The 20,802-nt window shown below is 39.4% G+C and overlaps 1 long non-coding RNA gene across 1 annotated transcript in view; it reads left to right on the forward strand.

The window, feature by feature from the left end:
* Window positions 1–16,188: 16,188 nt before the first annotated feature.
* LOC138811588 (uncharacterized) overlaps window positions 16,189–20,802 on the forward strand; it is a 39,260-nt gene continuing 34,646 nt past the window's right edge. The window contains exons 1-2 of the long non-coding RNA XR_011367436.1: window positions 16,189–16,231; window positions 20,097–20,144. This is a non-coding gene — a long non-coding RNA (uncharacterized lncRNA). The remainder of the gene's footprint in view (window positions 16,232–20,096; window positions 20,145–20,802) is intronic.

The raw sequence follows: 20,802 nt of genomic DNA on the forward strand, positions 1-20,802 counted from the left end.
TACTAGATTGAAGAGAAGTGGAGAGAGTGGGCATCCTTGTCTTTTTCCTGAGTTAAGAGGAAATGGCTTTAGTTTTTCACCATTGAGTATAATGCTGGCTGTAGGTTTGTCATATACATCCTTTATTGTATTGAGGAATGATCCATGGATTCCTAATTTTTCCAGAACCTTCATCATAAAGGGGTGTTGGATCTTGTCAAATGCTTTTTCTGCATCTATTGAGATAACCATGTGGTTCTTATTCTTGCTCCTGTTGATGTGATGAATAATATTAATTGATTTGCGTATATTGAACCAGCTTTGCATCCCTGAAATGAATCCTGTTTGATCATGGTGTATAATTTTTTGGATGAATTGTTTAAGTCGATTGGCCAAAATTTTGTTGAGAAGTTTTGCATCAATGTTCATCAAAGAAATGGGCCTATAATTCTCTTTCTTTGATGAGTCCTTGCCTGGTTTTGGGATGAGGGTTATGATGGCTTCATAGAATGTGTTCGGTAGTGAGCTTTCTCTTTCAATTGCACTGAAGTGTTGGAGGAATATTGGTGTGAACTCTGCTTTGAAGGCCTTGTAAAATTCCGCTCTAAAACCATCTGGTCCTGGACTTTTCTTACCTGGGAGGTAGGTCTCTTATTGCTGTTTCTATTTCAATGCTTGATATGGGCCTGTTAAGCTGGTTTAACTCATCTTGGTTTAGTTTTGGCATGTCAATATTTGCTAGGAAAAGGTCCATTTCTGTCAAGTTCTCAAACTTATTAGCATAAAGTTTTGTGAAATATTCCCTTATAATGTTCTGAATCTTGGTTGTTTCGGTGGTGATGTTTCAATTCTCATCTCTGAGTTTATTAATTTGGGTGTGTTCTCTCCTTTTTCTGATAAGGTTTGCTAAGGGTCTCACAATTTTGTTAAGTTTTTCGAAGAACCAATTCTTTGTTTTGTTGATTCTTTCTATAGTTTTTTTGGATTCTAATTCATTTAATTCTGATTTAATTTTGATTATTTCTTTCCGTCTACTGGATTGGGGTTTATCTTGCTGCTCTTTTTCAAGGAGGTTTAGATGTGTCATTAAATTGTTAGTTTCAGATCTCTCCAATTTGTTGATGAAGGATCTCAGAGCTATAAACTTGCCTCTGAGTACTGCCTTTGCTGTGTCCCAGAGGAGCTGGTAATTTGTGTGTTCATTTTTGTTGAATAGCATGAACATTTGAATTTCCTTTCTAATCTCTTCCATGACCCACTCATGATTCAGCAGTGTGTTGTTCAGTCTCCATGTGATACCGGACTTTCTTTGGTGGCTTTTTTTGTTGAGTTCTAATTTTATTCCCTTGTGGTCAGAGAGAATGTAAGGTATAACTTCAATGTTTCTGAATTTAGACAAGTTTGCTTTGTGGCCTAAAATGTGGTCTATTTTAGAAAACGTTCCATGTGCTGCTGAGAAGAACGTGTATTCTGATGCCGCTGGGTGAAATGTTCGGTAAATGTCTGTTAAGTCTAGTTGATCTATGCAGCTGTTTAGATCTGCGGTTTCTCTGTTGATTTTTTGCTGAGTTGATCTATCTAGTGGGGAGAGTGGTGTGTTAAAATCCCCAACAATTAATGTCTTTGGATCTATGTGGGATTTGAGGGAAAGTAGTGTTTCTTTGATAAATATGGGTGCTCCATTGTTTGGCGAAAAGATATTTAGAATTGTAATATCCTCCTGAAGGAGAGATCCTTTAATTAGTATGTAGCGACCTTCTTTATCTCTTCTCACGAATTTTAATTTGAAGTCTATTTTATCTGATATTAGGATTGCAACTCCCGCCTGTTTATGAGGGCCGTTTGCTTGGTAGATTTTGTTCCAGCCTTTAACATTGAAAATGTGTTTGTTTTTATGGGCAAGATGTGACTCCTGCAGGCAGCAGATAGAAGGGTCTTGTTTTTTAATCCAACTAGACAGTCTATGTCGCTTAATTGGAGAGTTCAGTCCGTTAACGCTAAGAGGTAGGACTGAGAGGTATTTGGGAGTTCCTGCCATGTTATCCACCTTCTTGGGGGCTGTGAAAACTGGGTTCTTCCTAAGGTTCTTGGATTCTCAGTTTGGGTGCAGTTTCTTGGCCTTTGTTGCAGTCTTGTTGGTTTTCTATGTGTAGGACATCTTTAAGAATCTTTTGTAGGGCTGATTTGGTGGAGAAGTATTGTTTCAATTTTTCTTTGCTATGGAAGGTTTTTATTTGGCCTTCAATTATGAAGGAGAGTTTAGCTGAGTACACTATTCTTGGTTGATAGTTGTTTGTTTTTAGGTCATGGCATATCTCATTCCAGGCTCTTCTTGCTTTGATTGTCTCTGCTGAGAAATCTGAGGTGATTCTAATTGGTTTCCCTTTATAGGTGATTACCTTTTTCTCCTTATCAGCTTTAAGGATCTTTTCCTTGGTCTGGGTTGATCCTGTGTGGATTATAATGTGACGGTGGGATGTCCTATTCTGGTCTGGTCTATTTGGGGTTCTAAAAGCTTCTTGTATCTGAATAGGCCTATCTTTTTGTATGTTTGGGAAGTTCTCTGCTAGGATCCTGTTAAACAAATTTCCTAGACCATTAACTTCTGTTTCTAGGTGCTCCTCTACACCCATTATCCTTAGATTGGGCCTTCTGATGGTGTCTTCCAGGTTTTGGATAGACTTATCATATTTCTTGGACTTGTCTTGGATGGTTGTACGTTCTTTCTCTATAATATCTAGGCTGTCTTCAATCCCTGAGATTCGATCTTCTGCATGGTCTAACCTGCTGTCAAGACTCTCTACTTTGTTTTTTACCTCTTTTCCTTCTAATTGGTCAGCTTTGATGGCTTCAAGTTGTTTGTTGAAGCTCTGTTTTAGGTCTTGTATGAATTTCTTTACTTCCTTAATTTGGTGTTCAGTGTTTGTTCTCAAATCACTTAGTTGATTGGTTATGGTTTCTTTGGACTCCCATTCCTTCTGTTGGGTTCCATTCAGCATTCCCTTTGTGGTCTCCCTGATTTCCTTCAGCTCTTTGTTAATGGATTCCATGAATGCCTTTAGTGATCTTTGTGTATTCTCTACCTGGTCTCTCAATTCCTGAATTACTCTTTGATTAGCTTCCTCCCGTCTGTGGGATTCCTGCAGTTCTCTTTCTTCCCGTTCGTGGGATTCCTGCAGTTCTCTTTGAGTGTTCTCTGCCTGCTCACGCCATTCCTCCCTTTTTCTTTGAGTATTCTAAATTTGTTCACGCAAATCCTGTATCAGTTTTTGAGTAGCTTCCTCACGCTTATGATATTCCTGTATAACCTTCTGGGATGTCTCCTCTCTCCCTATCACGCTCATACAGAGTCCTTTGTACATTGTCAAACTTCTCATTTATCATGTTTGCTATTAGTGTTTGTAGAGCTATTTGGGAACTCTCCTCTGGATTATTCTTTATCTGTTCTAATCCCTGATTATCAAGATTGGGAATTGAGATACCCGAATTTGCCATTTTCCTTGTGTTTTTCCGGCTTACTCGGCCCATTTGAGATGAAGATTGCACCAGTTTTGTGCTAGAACACTATCTTAAGGCAACCATCAACCTAAATTTGCGTTTGTACAGTCAATAGTCTACAGATACAATCTAGTTCAACAGATACATCTATTCAACATCAAACAACTATATGTTAAAGGACTTCGAACCGCAGAAAAGAATTTGGAAAACCAGAAATTATTAGGATTAGGGAGAGATGTGGGTAAAAAATAGGAATAGATTGGTGTGGGGAGGCACAGGGAGAGTTAACTATGTCCTAATCACAATGCAGGAAATGGGTTGGGTAGGATGCAAGTAGAGAGAGAGAAAAAAAGAAGAGACGGAAAGGGGAATGAAGAGAGACCAGAAAAAAAATAGAAACGTAAAAATTAATGTTATTATAGAGGTTAAAAGACCGTCTATTTAGAGAGGAATGTGAATATGTTCAGAGAAGGGGAGGGACATAGAGGAGATGTGAAAAGCTTTAAGGATAGGAAAGGGAGAAGAAAAGTTCAGAAGTTCAGTAGAGCTAGACAAAAAACAAAAAGATAATTAAGAAAGAAAGAAAAAGAGAAAGAAGACAAGAAAAGAAAGGAAAACGCTCATTCACATATTCCTAAAATAAATATTACAAGATAAGAAAAAAAAAGTTACTGGAAAACAATTATTTTTTCAGAAGAGGCAAAAATTAAAGATTAATAAAACTTTTAGAAGGGAAAAAAAATATATATCGTAACAAAAAACAAAAAACAAGCAAAAAAAAGAAAAGAAGAAGAAGAAAAAAAGAAAAAAAAGTCTTTTGATTTTTTTTTTTGGGGGGTGGGGAGGAGTGGGAAGAATCCTGTATCTCCCTTTTGTCTGTAACCAGTCTCTTGTTTGAGTCTCTGGTCAGCTTGAGGTCCTGTGGCTTGATTGGTTTCTTAAGTCGGTTGGTTGGAAGAGGCAGAAAAATGCTCTGCTTTACCCAAGATTTTGAGATCCCCCTCCCAGTTTATTTTTCTGGCAGCGTGATCTGCTTTGAGAATCACAAAAGAGGGGGATGTGTTGATGAGGCTAGGTTCTGGGTAGAGTTGAGGCCTTTCAGCAAACAGTAGCTTTGCCCTGGGGCTATTTTGTGATAAAGCTCACAGTGCCCAGCCTGGAGCCATTCTCAGGGTTTCTGTTTTTCAATTGATTGTGGTGGCTACTAGAGGGAGGGGCAGCCTCTGGCTCTGGTTTCCCAGTGAGGGAAGGCACTCCAATGGCTGGCGCCTGAGCTGGGTGACTTTTCCCTGGATGGAGCTGAGTCTGGCAGGTCACTTCGCCGTTAAGTTCTTGTGACCTGCTAAATGACTCGTTTTATTCCAAGGCCTGAGCTGGAACTAGCAGCTCCTCCGAGCATTGTTGGTATCCAAGATGGAGATCACCGGTGCTGGGTGGGGAGGGGTGGCCTTCCCTCCTCTGCTCCCTGAGAAGGAGTGAGGACGTCGGGCTTGTACTCACACCGAGTCTTGGATCCTGGGTCGTCTCTGGTCTGCAAAGAGCAGGATGAAGATGTCCGCTCCTCTTCGGTTCTTGTTGGTGTTGAGTAGAATCCGCTCGTCCGCTGCGTCTGGCTCCTTCGTCCCGCACTCTCTGTGTCTCAGGTATGACTCCGCGGCGGTGGTCGCCGCTGCGACCCTGCCGCCGCAGCGGCAGCTGATGTGTTTCCTTGGCTTCCCCTCTCTTGTCTAACTCTCTGTCCTGTGATGGCACACTTGGTGTGATTCTCTGGCTTAGGTCTGTTCACTGGAACTCTACAACTGCTTTCTATGCAAGAGCTTGTTCAGATTCCAGCTTCTCCTCCGTCATCTTCCCGGAACTCCCTATGTGACTTAATTGTTGTACTGCACATCCTCAGATAAACCCGTAGTTGACTATTATACCCTATCCCCCATTGTGAACACACTTAATCCACAAATTTATTACTCAAGTCACAACCTCTAAGACTTAAACTCCTTAATAGCAGTACTACCTCTTTATACCTATATAATATTTTAAATATTTTTATTTTTAAGTTTTTCACATCTTCATTAAATCCCTCCCCTTCTCTCAATAAATACACGTTCTTATTTAAATAGATTGTTATCGAATCTACATATTTTGATTAATTTCTACCTTTCTATTTTTTCTGGTCTCTTTTCTTTTCCCGTTCCCTTTCTTCTTTTTTTTTTTTTTTCTCTCTCTCTACTGTCATCCTACCTAACCTATTTCCTGCTTTGAGATTAGGACTTAGTTACCTTGCCCTGAGCCTCCCCACAACAATCTATTCCTATTTTTTATGCACATCTCCCCCTAACTCTAATAATTTCTGGTCTTCCAAATTCTTTCTTGCGGTTCATAGCCCATTAACGTATAGTTGTTTGATGTTGAATAGATGTATCTGTTGAACTAGATTGTATCTGTAGACTATTGACAGTACAAATTCAGACTTGGGCTGATGCTTGCCTTAAGATAGTGTTCTAGCACAAAACTGGTGCTATTTTCATTTGAAAAGGGCAGAGCAAGCAGGAAAAACACAAGAAAAAATGGCAAATCTGGGTATCTCAATTCCCAATCTTGATAATCAGGGAACAGAACAGATAATGAATAATCCAGAGGAGAATTCCCAAATAGCTCTACAAACACTGCTGACAAACATGATAAATCAATAGATTGAAAGCATACAAAGGTCTCTGTATGAGCGTGATGGGGAGAGAGAAGTTTATACAAGAACATCATAAGCCTGAGTTAGCTACTCAAAAACTGACAAAGGATTTGCATGAACAGCTTGAGAATACTCAAAGAGAAAAGCAGGAATGGCGTGAACAGGCTGAGAACACTCAAAGAGAACTACAGGAATTCCACGAATGGGAGGAAGCTAATCAAAGAGTAATACAGGAATTGAGAGAACAGGAAGAGAATACGCAAAGATCACTAAAGGCATTCATGGAATCCATTAACAAAGAGCTGAAGAAAGTCAGGGAGACCACAAATGGAATGCTGAATGGAACCCAACAGAAGGAATGGGAGTCCAAGGAAACCATAAGCATTCAACTAAGTGATCTGAGAATAAACACGGAATATCAAATTAAGGAAGTAAAGAAGGTCATACAAGATCTAAAACAAAGCTTCAACAAAGAATTTGAAGCCATCAAAGCTGACTAATTAGAAGGAAAAGAGATAAACAACAAAGTAGAATGACTTGAAAGCAGGTTAGACCATGCAGAAGATCGAATCAAAGGGACTGAAGACAGCCTAGATATTATAGAAAAGAATATACAACAATCCACGACAAGTCCAAGAAACATGATAAATGTATCCAACACTTGGAAGATACCATCAGAAGGCCTAATCTAAGGATAATGGGTGTAGAGGAGCACCTAGAAACAGAAGTTAATGGCCTAGGAAATTTGTTTAACCGGATTCTAGCAGAGAACTTCCGACACATGCAAAATGATAGGCCTATTCAGATACAAGAAGCTTTTAGAACTCCAAATAAAACAGAGAAGAATAGCACATTCCACCATCACATTATAATCCACACAGGATCAACTCAGACCAAGGAAAAGATCCTTAAAACTGCAAGGAGAAAAAATTAATCACCTATAAAGGCAAACCAATTAGAATCACCTCAGATTTCTCAGCAGAGGCAATCAAAGAAAGAAGAACCTGGAAGGATGCATGCCATGTCCTAAAAACAAGCAACTATCAACCAAGAATACTGTACCCAGCTAAACTCTCCTTCACAATTGAAGGCCAAATAAAAACATTCCATAGCAAAGAAAAATTGAAACAATACATCTCCACCAAACCAGCCCTACAAAAGATTCTTAAAGATGTCCTACACATAGAAAACCAACAAAAACACAATAATGGCCAAGAAACTGCACCCAAACTGAGAATCCAAGAACCATAGGAAGAACCCAGTTTTCGCAAACCCCAAGAAGGTGGATAACATGGCAGGAATTCCCAAATACCTCTCAGTACTTTCTCTTAACGTTAACGGACTGAACTCTCCAATTAAGCGACATAGACTGTCTTTTTGGATTGAAAACCAAGACCCTTCTATCTGCTGCCTTCAGGAGTCACATCTTGCCCGTAAAAACAAACACATTTTCAATGTTAAAGGTTGGAACAAAATCTACCAAGCAAACGGCCCCCATAAACAGGCGGGAGTTGCAATCCTAACATCAAATAAAATGGAATTCAAATTAAAATTCGTGAGAAGAGATAAAGAAGGTCGCTACATACTAATTAAGGGATCTCTCTTTCAGAAGGAGAATACAATTCTAAATATCTATTCGCCAAACAATGGAGCACCCAAATTTATCCAAGGAACACTATTTTGCCTCAAATCCCATATAAATCCAAAGACATTAATTGTTGGGGATTTTAACATACCACTCTCCCCACTAGATAGATCAACTTGGCAAAAACTCAACAGAGAAACCGCAAATCAAAACAGCTGCATAGATCAACTAGATTTAACAGATATCTACTGAACATTTCACCCAGCAGCATAAGAATACACGTTTTTCTCAGCAGCACATGGAACATTTTCTAAAATAGATCACATTTTAGGCCACAAAGCAAACTTGCCTAAATTCAGAAACATTGAAGTTATACCTTGCATTTACTCTGACCACAAGGGAACAAAATTAGAACTCAACACCAAAAGCCACCAAAGAAATTCCGGTATCACATGGAGACTGAACAACACACTGCTGAATCACGAGTGGGTCATGGACGAGATTAGAAAGGAATTTCAAATGTTCATGCTATTCAACAAAAATGAATACACAAATTACCAGCTCCTTGGGACACAGAAAACCAGTATTCAGAGGCAAGTTTATACCTCTGAGCTCCGACATCAACAAATTGGAGAGATTTGGAACCAACAATTTAATGAGACATCTCAACCTCCATGAAAAAGAGCAGCAAGTTAAACCCCAATACCGTAGACAGAAAGAAATAATTAAAATTAAATCAGAATTAAATGATTTAGATTCCAAAAAACTATAGAAAGAATCAACAAAACAAAGAGTTGGTTCTTCGAAAAAATTAACAGAATTGACAGACCCTTAGCAAATCTTATCAGAAAAAGATGAGAACACACCCAAATAAATAAACTCAGATTTGAGAATGGAAACCTCACCACGGAAACAACCAAGATTCAAAATATTATAAGGGAATACTTGTCAAAACTTTATGCTAATAAGTTTGAGAACTTGACAGAAATGGACCTTTTCCTAGCAAATATTGACATGGCAAAACTAAACCAAGGTGAGTTAAACAGGCTTAACAGGCCCATATCAAGCATTGAAATAGAAACAGCAATAAGAGACCTTCCAACTATGTAAAGTCAAGGACCAGATGGTTTTACAGCGGAAATCTTCAAGGACTTCGAAGCAGAGCTCACACCAATACTCCTCCAACTCTTCAATGAAATTGAAATAGAAAGTTCACAACGGAACACATTCTATGAAGCCATCATCACCCTGATCCCAAAACCAGGCAGGCACTCATCAAAGAAAGAGAACTATAGACCCATTTCTTTGATGAACATTGATGCAAAACTTCTCAACAAAATTTTGGCCAACCGACTCCAACAATTCATCCAAAAAGTCAAACACCATGATCAAACAGGATTCATTTCGGGAATGCAAAGCTGGTTCAATATACCCAAATCAATTAATATTATTCATCACATCACCAGGAGCAAGAATAAGAACCACATGGTTATCTCAATAGATGCAGAAAAAGCATTCGACAAGATCCAACACCCATTAGGATGAAGGTTTTGGAAAAATTAGGAATCCATAGAACATTCCTCAATAGAATGAAGGCTGTATATGACAAACCTACAGCCAGCATTATACTTAATGGTGAAAAATTAAAGCCATTTCCTCTCAACTCAGGAACAAGACAAGGATGTCCACTCTCTCCACTTCTCTTCAATCTAGTATTAGAATGGCTAGCTAAAGCAATGACAACATCCAGACATAAAGGGGATCCAAATAGGGAAAGAAGAAATAAAACTATCCCTCTTTGCAGATGACATGATCTTGTATCTAAAGAATCCCATAGACTCCAGTCCCAAATGACTCAAGCTGATTCAAAACTTTGGCAAAGTAGCAGGTTATAAAATTAACCTCCAATATCAATGGCTTTTCTGTATGCCAACAATGAGAAACGTGTGGCTGAAATTAGGAAAGCAATTCCATTTGTAATAGCCCCACAAAAAATAAAATACCTCGATATTAACTTAACCAAAGAAGTGAAGGACCTCTATGATGAAAAATTTAAAATCCTGAAAAAGAAAATCAACACAGAACTTAAAAAATGGCAAAACCTCCCATGCTTCTAGATTGGAAGATTAACATCGTGAAAATGGCCATATTTCCCAAAGCTATCTACAAATTCAACGTGACACCTATCAAAATCCCACCCTCATTCTTCAAGGAAATAGAAGAGGCAATCCAAAAATTCATAAGGAACAATAAAAGACCCCAAATAGCAAAAACGCTCCTCAACGCTAAGAACACTACTGGAGGAATATCAATACCAAATTTCAAACTCTACTATAAAGCCCTAGTAATCAAAACAGCTTGGTATTGGCACAAGAACAGACCTCAGGACCAATGGAATAGAATTGAAAACCCAGAAATGAACCTACAGACCTATAGCCATCTAATCTTAGATAAGGGTGCTAAAAAAATAGAAAGGAACAAAGACAACCTCTTCAGTAAATGGTGATGGCAAAATTGGTTATCTACTTGTAGAAAACTAAAGCTAGATCCTTATATATAGCCCTGCACCAGAAACAACTCCAAATGGATCAAAAACCTCGAAGTCAAAGCAGACACTCTGAAAACATTATGGGATGGAATAGCAGAAACCCTAGGTCTCCTTGTCTCACGCCAAAATTTTCTGAATAGAGACCCGGAAACACAACAAATCAAAGAAAGGTTTGAAAAATGGGATTGCATAAAGTTGCAGAGCTTCTGCATGGCATAGGACATAGCTAGCAAGATTAATAGAAAGCCACGGATTGGGAGAAAATCTTTAATAGCCATACAAAGGACAAGAGTCTCATATCTAAAATATACTTGGAACTCAAAAAATTAAACCCCCAACAACAAATCCTCAAAGAAACAACTGCCCAATAAATAACTCGGAGAAAGACTTAATGAGAAACTTCTCTGAAGAAGAAAGAAGGATGGCCAATATACCCATGAAGAAATGCTCAACATCCTTAGCCATAAAAGAAATGCAAATCAAAACAACATTGAGATACCACCTCATTCCAGTTAGGATGGCAAAAATCAAGAACTCTATCAACAACAGATGCTGGAGGGGATGTGGACAGAAGGGAACCTTACTTCATTGTTGGTGGGAATGTAAACTTGTTCAACCACTTTGGAAAGCATTATGGAGGTTCCTCAAAATACTTCACATAAAGCTCCCCTATGACCCAGCAATCCCACTTTTCAGCATTTACCCAAATGCTTACAAAGAAGACCACACTAAAGCTTCCAGCTCAACTATGCTTATTGCAGCATTATTTACCATAGTTAAGATATGGAACCAACCCAGATGCCCCTCAATTAATGAATGGATCAAGAAAATGTGGTATATATACACAATGGAATTCTATGCCTCCATCAGAAAGAATGACATTGCCCCATTTGTTAGGAAATGGATAAACTTGGAAAAAATTATATCAAGTGAAGTAAGCCAGGCCCAAAGAAACACAGGCTCCATGGTTTCCCTTATTTGCAATATTTAGTATTTGTATGAGTCAAGCGGAAAAGGTCAGATAATGTAATGTTAGGAAAATGAACCCTTAGATATGTATTTTAATGTTTTTTTTCTCTCATGCATGTGTTTCTAACGCATTTATAAGATTATTTCTTTGTTGGTTTGTATGCCCTTCCCCACAGTATAACCCCTGCTTTCACTATATTTTATGTCCGTATAATTTGTGGAGGAGATGGGGAAAAACAAGTCGTTTAAGGATACAGGTGGACCTGTTGTAACAATGAGAAGTACAAGTTATCATGTCCAAAACGAGCTTTACAATGTCGGTTTTGGGGGAGAAGAAGGATTGGGATTGGGGAGGGAGGGGGGAGGCTGGGAAAGGATGTCTAGGGTAAACAAAGGAGGAGGCTGCAATATTTGGTATGAAATGTACGCATTATCCTGCCCATGTAATTGTAACCCCTCCATACAATATGTTCACAAATAAAATAAATAAAATTTAAATAAAAATAAAAAAATAAAAAGGTGCGTTTGCTATTTTGTTCAGTCCTGGGGCTTTAAATCAGGCCCTGTACCAGGCCTGACATTATAGTCTTCAAGGATGGTGAGCTTCCCCTTCCCCCTCAGTGCAACAGAGCTATCGAAACCTGAGTTCAAATCCCGTCACTCACAAAAATATTCATCCTGATGTCAGAAGCCAGTTGTTTTAAATGTTTTCATCTCCTGTGTAAGTCCTGAGTCTCAACTAGGAAGGGGAATTCATAGGCAACCCTATAACCATGGGAACAGGTTGTCCTCCATGTCAGCACAGTTAAACCTGTCACCTTACTTAGTAAAATACACAATACCTCCATAAAGTAGAAACAAAATAAGGAGAAATTCACCGAACACAAGATGTTGTACACACACTATGTCAATATAGATCGTATGTTTAAATTATGAATTCATGACTGTAGTGGACCACCCTGGTGATCACTGTCAGATCCTGGGAATGGCCTAGCTCATTAGTAGCTCACAGGTTAGTGTGTTCACCTTGACCTATTGGCCAATTGGTTCTACTAGGCCCTGAGTTAAGATCCCAGCACTACCAACAAGTGAATCGTGGAGTAAGAAGCGAAGTGTAAAACTTGTTTTCCTTTTCTCTGAATATCCTTGGTGATCCTGAGAATCCTGGTATGATGGAGAACATTTCTATAAATCTATATGCTCTGTGAAAGGATGTCATCAATGTAATACATGGAAGGGGTTTCATCATAGTACAATCAATGGTAAATAAATGAATATAACAAAAGATACAAGAACAACCACACCAAACATGTATGGTTGAACATCTATAGGTAAGTAAATATCCTATCTTTACAATGTATATAAATAGTATGTTTCCAGGGCTGGGGCTTGAATTCAGTACTAGTGAACAGGCCTGACTTTTTTATCTTCATCCCCATTGCTGCAGGTTTACCCAGATCCGGAGTTCGAATCCAAAGCCTGGAAGAATAAACAGCATGAATTGCAAGCCAGGGAGCTAATTTTTTTATTTTACTTTTCTCAATACGGCGCTTGAACTCAGGTTATGGCAACTCTGCCTCAGCTTTGATAACCCTAGGCTGGGGTACAGCCACTAGATCTATAGCTCCTCCTGGGATCCTAGACCCCCAGGCCTTGCAGGGAAATCAATGCACAAAAATGGCCATTTTACGTTTTCTTCCTTTGCATGGTGACCATCATGGGTCTGAATGACACTGTTGCAAAGGGTACTTCACCTTGCATTGCTGAAGGCTGCCAGACTATCAGGATTAACAATGGAATGTTGTCAATGTCAGGGTTGAATGAATTGATCATGGATGATGCTTTATAAAATTAGACAGCATCATTTCAGGAGGCTGATTGATTTGATTTAATATTTATGAAGCATTGAAAGAATATTATTACTTAAAGGAATGCAATAAATTCAGGACATTGATTTCATTAATAGTTTAAGAATGGAAACAATTTATTAATTACATTACATTAATTACATTAACTACATTGAGGCACAATTAATACCCAGGAATTGGTAAGAATGTAGTTTATATAACATCTTTGACACTCTATAAAGATATATATTTATTAGCGTACTGCCATCTGCATGTCAATCTTTTCTTATTTTGGTAACCCCTGGGGCTTGATCTGAGGTCCTGGGAACACCCTATCAGCTCAATTTGCCCCAGGATGGCATGCTAACACTCACCCATTCATGAATTGGGCCTTGTAGGCTTGTAGGCCTTGAGTTAAGATGCCAGCACTACCAAAAATGAATCGTGGAGGAAGAAGATGATGGTGACACATGTTTTCCTTTTCTCTGAAAGTTCTGGGTGTAAGGTATGAAGTGGAATACATATGCAGACCTATATCCTGTGTAATCAATGTAATCAATGTTTTATGTTCCATAATAGTCAATAAAATAAATGGTCAATACATGAATAAAACAAAAAATAAAATAACTATACTGAATGCAATATGGAGTCAACCAATGTATATAAATATAAATCATATATGTAAATTCTACATGAATAGGATATTTTCTAGTGGTGAGGATCTATTTTAGGCATAAGGAACAGACCGGAATTTCTTGATTTCAAGGAGGCCAGCTTCCCATTCCCACACAGTGCAACAGAGTTACTAAGACCATGAATTTCAAACCCAGACCTGGCAGAAAAATGGCACCTTTGTAGTATGTGAGGCCCAATTCTTATGTATTTTATTATGTCTAAATTTTATGAATGTGATTGTTTAAATGCTTAATAAAGAATTAACTAAAATCGATCAGTGTCCTATAATATATTGTATATAATTTTATCCTAGAATCATTCAAGAACTGCCCATTCAATCAGGACATACATCACATTCCATTGGTATTCATATGGAAAGGAATGAGTTCCTTAGAATCTCCTGCCATTTGGAGGTGGCAGGACCAGGATTCCAACTGTGGGCTCCAGCTCCCAACACTTCAACCTGGGGATAGGGTACGCACCGGTCTGTCCAAGAGTATCAGCAAGACCAATGATTAGGCAGGCACCAGTGGCTCTCAACAGTCCTCCTTGATACTTACAAGGCTATAATGGGAGGATCATGGTCAAAGTCATCCTAGGAAGGAAAGTCCTTGAGACCTCTGTCCAACTTCAGTTCCAACAAAGCCAGAAGCCCAGGGCTCCAGTGTGGAAGGCGAGCCTTGAGCAAAAGCAGCTCACAGACTGTTCCCAGATCCTGAGTTCAAGGTCCGGGTCTGGTAACAAACAGACATACACAACAATCTGTGCAGCCATCCAGCTAAAGCAGGTCACCCTCTTGTCTCCAACTGAATTGGTCCCTGGGAAAAGGGCTGCGGGAGCTGCTGTCTTTTTGACTCCACCCATGCTGCTTGCATCACAGAAATCCAGCCACACCCCCATTATTTCATGGTTCTTTCTGACCAATGGGATACAAGAATGGTGACCACGCCCACATTCTGTGATGCCCAGTAGCACCTGGATTCCCTCTGTTAGTTTACAACATTACCAGCAGTTGAGGAAGGTAGAGGTGGCTGAGTGGTGAGGAAGAGACTCAAGCGACTTTGGATTATAGTAGGAAATTGAGAAGCCTGCCCACACCCTGGCTCCCTCCCCCCTTCCCCAGGTGCAGGATTTCAAACCTCAGGTAAAGGTGCCTACCAGCCCTCCTAAAGCACTGACCTGGTCCCTGGCCCTGGTTCTTTGCTCATGGCCCATCTGTTTGCTATGCCACTGCCATTGATGCTTGCCCCACCTGGAGCAGCCTCCAGCAGCTTTTCCCAGCAGCACAGGTGAGTGGCTGCCCCCAAATCACCACTACCCGAGGTCAGACACCCCTCTGGGGGCACCATGACCCCCTGCTTGTTTCCTCATGCTGGCTCTGAGGAGCCACCTTTCTGTCTTGTGCATTTCTGAAACAGAGACTCAATATATGATTCTGGTTGGACTGGATTGAGGTCCTCCTATCTGGGACAGGTATGCTCTACCGCTCCACCAGACCTGGTCCTCTGTAGTTGGGATGGTAGACATGTAGCACCATGCTCAGTCATCGATTTAGATGGATTATCCCAAACATTTAGACAACAGCAGCCGATTCTTGACCACAGGTGAAGCTCTGGGTAGGGCCACAACCATCAGACCTCATTCTCTTCACAGGACAGTTTTGAGGAAACAAGGGATTTATACAGAGAGAATCTCTGGAGCATGACTTGGCATGGAGGGAGTGGCCTTTTGAGAAGGTTCTCGGCTATTCTGTTAGCAAATGACAGGAAGATACCTGAAAAGGGCTCAGGTGGGGTCAGTTATTAATCATGCAACAGGTGGGGATTTTGAAACAAAACATGGCTCTCTTTCATCATTACCCTATCCCCATGAGTAAGGGGATGCTTCACTGTGTTGAGTTTTGCATCTGGGGAAACCGAGGCACAGAGAAGTCAGGTGATCTCCTTATCATTTTAACTTCACAGGAAACTCGTCCTGACTTCATTACCATCCTCCCAAGGACAATGGGTGCTATTCAATCCACTTCTTGTGGTAGGAAGTCCACTTCTTGTCAGTTGTGGGGCTTGAACCCTAGGCATGGGCGCTGTTCCTGAGCTCCTCAGCAAAAGGCTAGTGCTCTACCACTTAAGCCCACAGCACCACTTCTGGTTTTCTGGTGGTTCTTTGGAAATAAGAGTCTCAGAGAGGTTCCGGCCGGGGCTGGCTATGAACCATGATCCTCATATATCAGCCTTCTGTGTAGTTAGGATTAGAGTTCTGAGCCACCGCCACCCGACTTAATTGTAATTCTGACTTTTCTCTCTCTTTTCACAAAAACTGGTTGAATGGGTTCTGGAGGAGGGGCCCAGCATTCCCATATGGCTGGAATCCAAGGTGACCCTCTCATTTTGGAGGTGGGCTCTGGGTCACGAGCTGTCTCGCTTAGCCTGTTGAAACAGCTCCCTGAGGTAAGACCCACTGGGCCCTGGCTAGACTGTGAAATTCATTGTCCATCCAGCCTTACTGGACTTATTATATTGTATTGCTTTCTGCATCATTTTCTAGCACCTGGACAAACTTATGATACATACTTACGGAATGAAAATGTAATGCCTTTTTAAGAAATTCTCTTAGGGCTTGGGAATGTGGCTTCATGGTATGGTGATTGCCTAGCATGAATGAAACCCTGGGTTCAATTCCTCTGTAACACATAAAAAAGAAAAACACTGAAAGGAATGCTGTGCCTCAAGTGGTAGAGTGCTAGCCTTGAGAAAAAAAAAAGCTCAGGAATAATTCCCTACCACAGAGTTTAAGCCCCTGAACTGGCAAAAAAATAGTAATTGGAAAATAAAGAAACCATACTTGAAATATATAATTGCTCCTTTCATACTGACACCTGACAATAGCCCCTAATTCATGTATTTTACTTATGTTAGGATACTGTGTTGAAAAAAGGTTTGTTCATTAAGTCACAGCAATTAATGCCAGGAATGTGCTTAGATGTTAGGTGAAGATTAATTCTGGAAATTCAACGATTCCAGGATTTTGTGTCATCACTGCTAATCACAAAGTGAAAATAGTCTAAGTGTGATTTTGAAAACTTTCTGGTCAGTTTTGGCACCAAAAAGGCAGAAGTTAATTAATAGTTGTGACAGAAAATAAGGAATAACTCCAGTTGGAAGGAAAAAATGATAGTAACTAAGTTTACCAGAAACTGGTCTAGAGAACCATTTTTGGTTACTGAAGATCTAGTTGTCAAGTAGGCTTTTCCTCATTGCCTTTAGCATTCTAAATCTCTTAGGCTAGTTCTTAATCTCTGCATGATAAATGTATCTCCTTCTATGCTGTTCTTTCATACCTTATCTCCTTTGTTTTCTAAAAATCTCATTCTTTCTACATTTCTCTATGAACATTTCCTGATACTAAATACACCTATACAGATGTCACAGGATGCTAATGTAAGGGTCCCATAGCTCATGAGTCATTAATGTAACAAAATGGAAAAGGAGGACATATTTACTGCTACCTCAATTTTTCTGAAAATCTACTATGTTATCATTTGGTTAAAAATTCCATTCTTTGTCTACACAGTGTCATTCAGTGCACATATATGCAAATATGAGCTGGGTGTTGGTGGTTTACACCTGTAATCCTAGCTACTCAGGAGGTTAAGACCAGAGGATTGTGGTTCAAAGCAAGCCTTGTCAGGAAAGTCCACGAGACCCTTATCTTCAATTAACCACCAGAAACCCGGAAGTGGTGCTGTAGCTAAAGTGGTAGTGTGCTCAACTTGAACTGAAGAGCTGAGGGACATTGCCCAGGATCAGAATTCAAGCCACACAACCAACAAAAAGTGAAATATGACTTTAAGTTTTCCCAAAAGGAACGACAAGATCAATAATCTTCCCAAGCAAAAAAATTAATTCCAAAATGATTCAGTGCACCTACTTTTGCTGAGTTATGTTATAGAATCTTTGCTGGACATATTCTCTAAAAACAAATCGTTTAGGGATACAGGTGGACCCATTGCAACAATGAGATGTATAAGTCATTATGTTGAAAAACGAACTTTACAACTTTGGTGGGGGGGGAGGATAGGGTGAGGGGAGAGGGGGTATGGGAATGGAAGGGAAGGGGAAACAAAGAAGAGGCAACAATGCTTGATAAGAAATGTGCTCGTTATCTTGCCTGTGTAATTGTAACTCCTGTGTACGGTATTCTCACAATAAAAAAAAGTCAAATACTAGCTTTCCAATAAACATCTAATATTTCTTCTTTGAAGAGACGTCTATACAGTTGATGTCACTTAGCATTACTCCTACGTGGAACACGAAGTATGAGGCCACTCCCTTTCTAAATCATGCTTGCTAATCACGCAACTTTGTAGACAGTAGAATGGAAGCATAATTCTGTTTCCAATGCAAATCAGATATAAGAGCATGGACTTAATTGGAAAAAAAGTCCATCCTGAGAGAGCAGGGATTATACTAGCCATCAACTGGTGGATAAGATCACATTTATTTTCTTTCCTTTACTTATATATTTTTTGTTGGTGGTGGTCTTGGCACTTGAACACAGGGCTGGGATCTGTCCCTCTGCTATTCAGCTCAAGCCTAATGCTCTATACTTGAGCCACAGTGCCACTTTTAATTTTCTTGTAGTTAATTGGAAAAAGAGTCTCTGGGACTTTCCTGTCCAGGCTGGCTTTTAACCCTATCCGAAGATCTCACCACCACCAAGCTTAGGATCACATTTCTAACAGTGTACACTCAGCATATGTAATGTGCATGTTCATCTATCTTTATATAAATTCTTTTTTTTTAATTTAATTTTATTTTATTTGAGAACATACTGTACAGAGGGGCTACAATTACATGGGCAGGATAATGCATACATTTCTTACCAAGCATTGCAGCCTCCTCCTTTTTTTACCCTTCACCTCCCTTCCCCGCCTCCCCCCTCCCCCCACCCAATTATACCTCCCTCCCCCCCCACACCGACATTGTAAAGCTGGTTTTGACATGACATTTTGTACTTCTCATTGTTGCAACAGGTCCACCTGAATCCTTAAACGACTTGTTTGTCCCCATCTCCTCCACATGTTATACTGACATCAAATACAGTGAAAGCGGGGGTTACACTGTGGGGGAGGGACATACAAAGCAACAAAGAAAGAATCTTATAAATGCGTTAGAAACACATGCATGAAAGAAACGAAAACATTAAAATACATATTTAAGGGTTCATTTTCCTAACATCACATTATCTGACCTTTTCCGCTTGACTCATACCTATACTATATATTGCAAATAAGGGAAACCATGGGACCTATGCTTCTTTGGGCCTGGCTTACTTCACTTAATATAATTTTTTCCAAACCTTTCCATTTGTTAAAAATCTATGTTACACCTTAGCCTTTACACTCACAAAATATTTGTAATTTAAAATTTGATACTACTGGAGCAATACAACCTAAGAATGTAAAGTAGTCTGGGAAGTTCAGTTTGCATCCAGCCTGGGCAGAACAGTCTTTGAGAAACTATATATAATTAACCAGCCAAAAGTTGGATTGGAAGAATGGCTCAACTATTGGAATACCAGTCATGAGCAAGGTTGCTGAATAAGATGTTGAGGCTTTACATACATACATGCAATCATACACATATATACAGAGGCACTTATATGTGCACAAATACACATATGAAGCAACTCTCAGAATATGTGGAAAAGTTAGAAAACAATAGAAAATATGTCCTGAGTAAGACTAGAATCAATTGATAATTTTTAATGTTAGAAAATCCTCAAGTGAACTTTCTTCAAAAAAGTTTAAGAATACTACATAGATAGGGACCAGAGATAGTAAGAGAGTCAAGTATTCATTATTAAAGGGATCAGATCCATGGAGGAATGAATCAGAGACTCCTGCAGGTTCATCTGAAAATATTCATATCCTGTGTCAAATGTTAGAACATCTTTGAAGAGTACATGAACACTCTCAGCAGTGCAGTGGATAATATTACTGGAGAAGTTCAGAATTGCTAGTCTGTATCTAGATTAAATAAACCAAGAATCTATGGAGGGGCAATGTGATACAAGGCTAGAATTCTAGCACTGAGATTAAGATAGGAGATTAGATAGTGGAATTACACAGTGATACCTTCCCTGGACCAGGTAGTATACTTTTGTCTTAATAAAATAAACCAAACAAGAAAGGAATACAAAGTTGGACGTTTGGGCTAATTTTGTCATTATGTTTTGAGAAGTCAAGTTTCCTATTGAAGTGCAACTCATATATAATCCTCAGTTGTGTTTTAAATGCACTCTTCATTACAGAACCTTAGATGCAAAATGGATCATGATTCCCATCCAAAATTTGAAAAAGTAAGTAATCATCACTCTGTTTGATTCCAAGGAAAGGATGAAGGATTACAAAAACTTAAGCCTGGGGAAATAGCAAAGTTAATCTAATGAAGGACTATGTAGATCTTGCTAAATTGGAGTTTAGATTTAAAATAAATACTTCGGTTTTGTTTGTAATTTCATATTCTATAAGATACTTACAAAATTCTTTTTAAGTACAGTGTTTAATTGACAAATTTACAAATGTTTCTTGCATTCTATTTGCCTAGAATATTCTTTCATAAGAGTTATAATTAGAACTCAGCTAATAGATAATTACAACACTTCATGTATAAAATGATAATGTGAATAATGTAGAGAGAGTTGCCAACAAATGGATGATATTAATTTATAAATTTAGAAAAAGGGCAATGTTTTTTTTGGTCCGGTAGTGGGGCCTGATCTCTGGGCCTGGGTGCTATCCCTCAGCTCTTCAGCTCAAGGCTAGCCCTCTACCACTTGAGCCACAGCACCACTTCCGGTATTTTTCATTTCCCTTATGTGGTGCTGAGGAATTGAACCCAGGGCCTCAGGCATGCAAGGCAAGCGCTCTGCCACTGAGCCACCTTCCCAGCCCGAAAAAGGGCAATTTTTTGAGGCTTTGGTATAACATGGTATGAAGAGAATAATTGTGTGACAT

The sequence above is a fragment of the Dipodomys merriami genome, unplaced genomic scaffold (assembly GCF_024711535.1).
Source record: "Dipodomys merriami isolate MVZ:Mamm:240054 unplaced genomic scaffold, mDipMer1.0.p SCAF_538, whole genome shotgun sequence".
NCBI classification, from domain to species: domain Eukaryota; kingdom Metazoa; phylum Chordata; class Mammalia; order Rodentia; family Heteromyidae; genus Dipodomys; species Dipodomys merriami.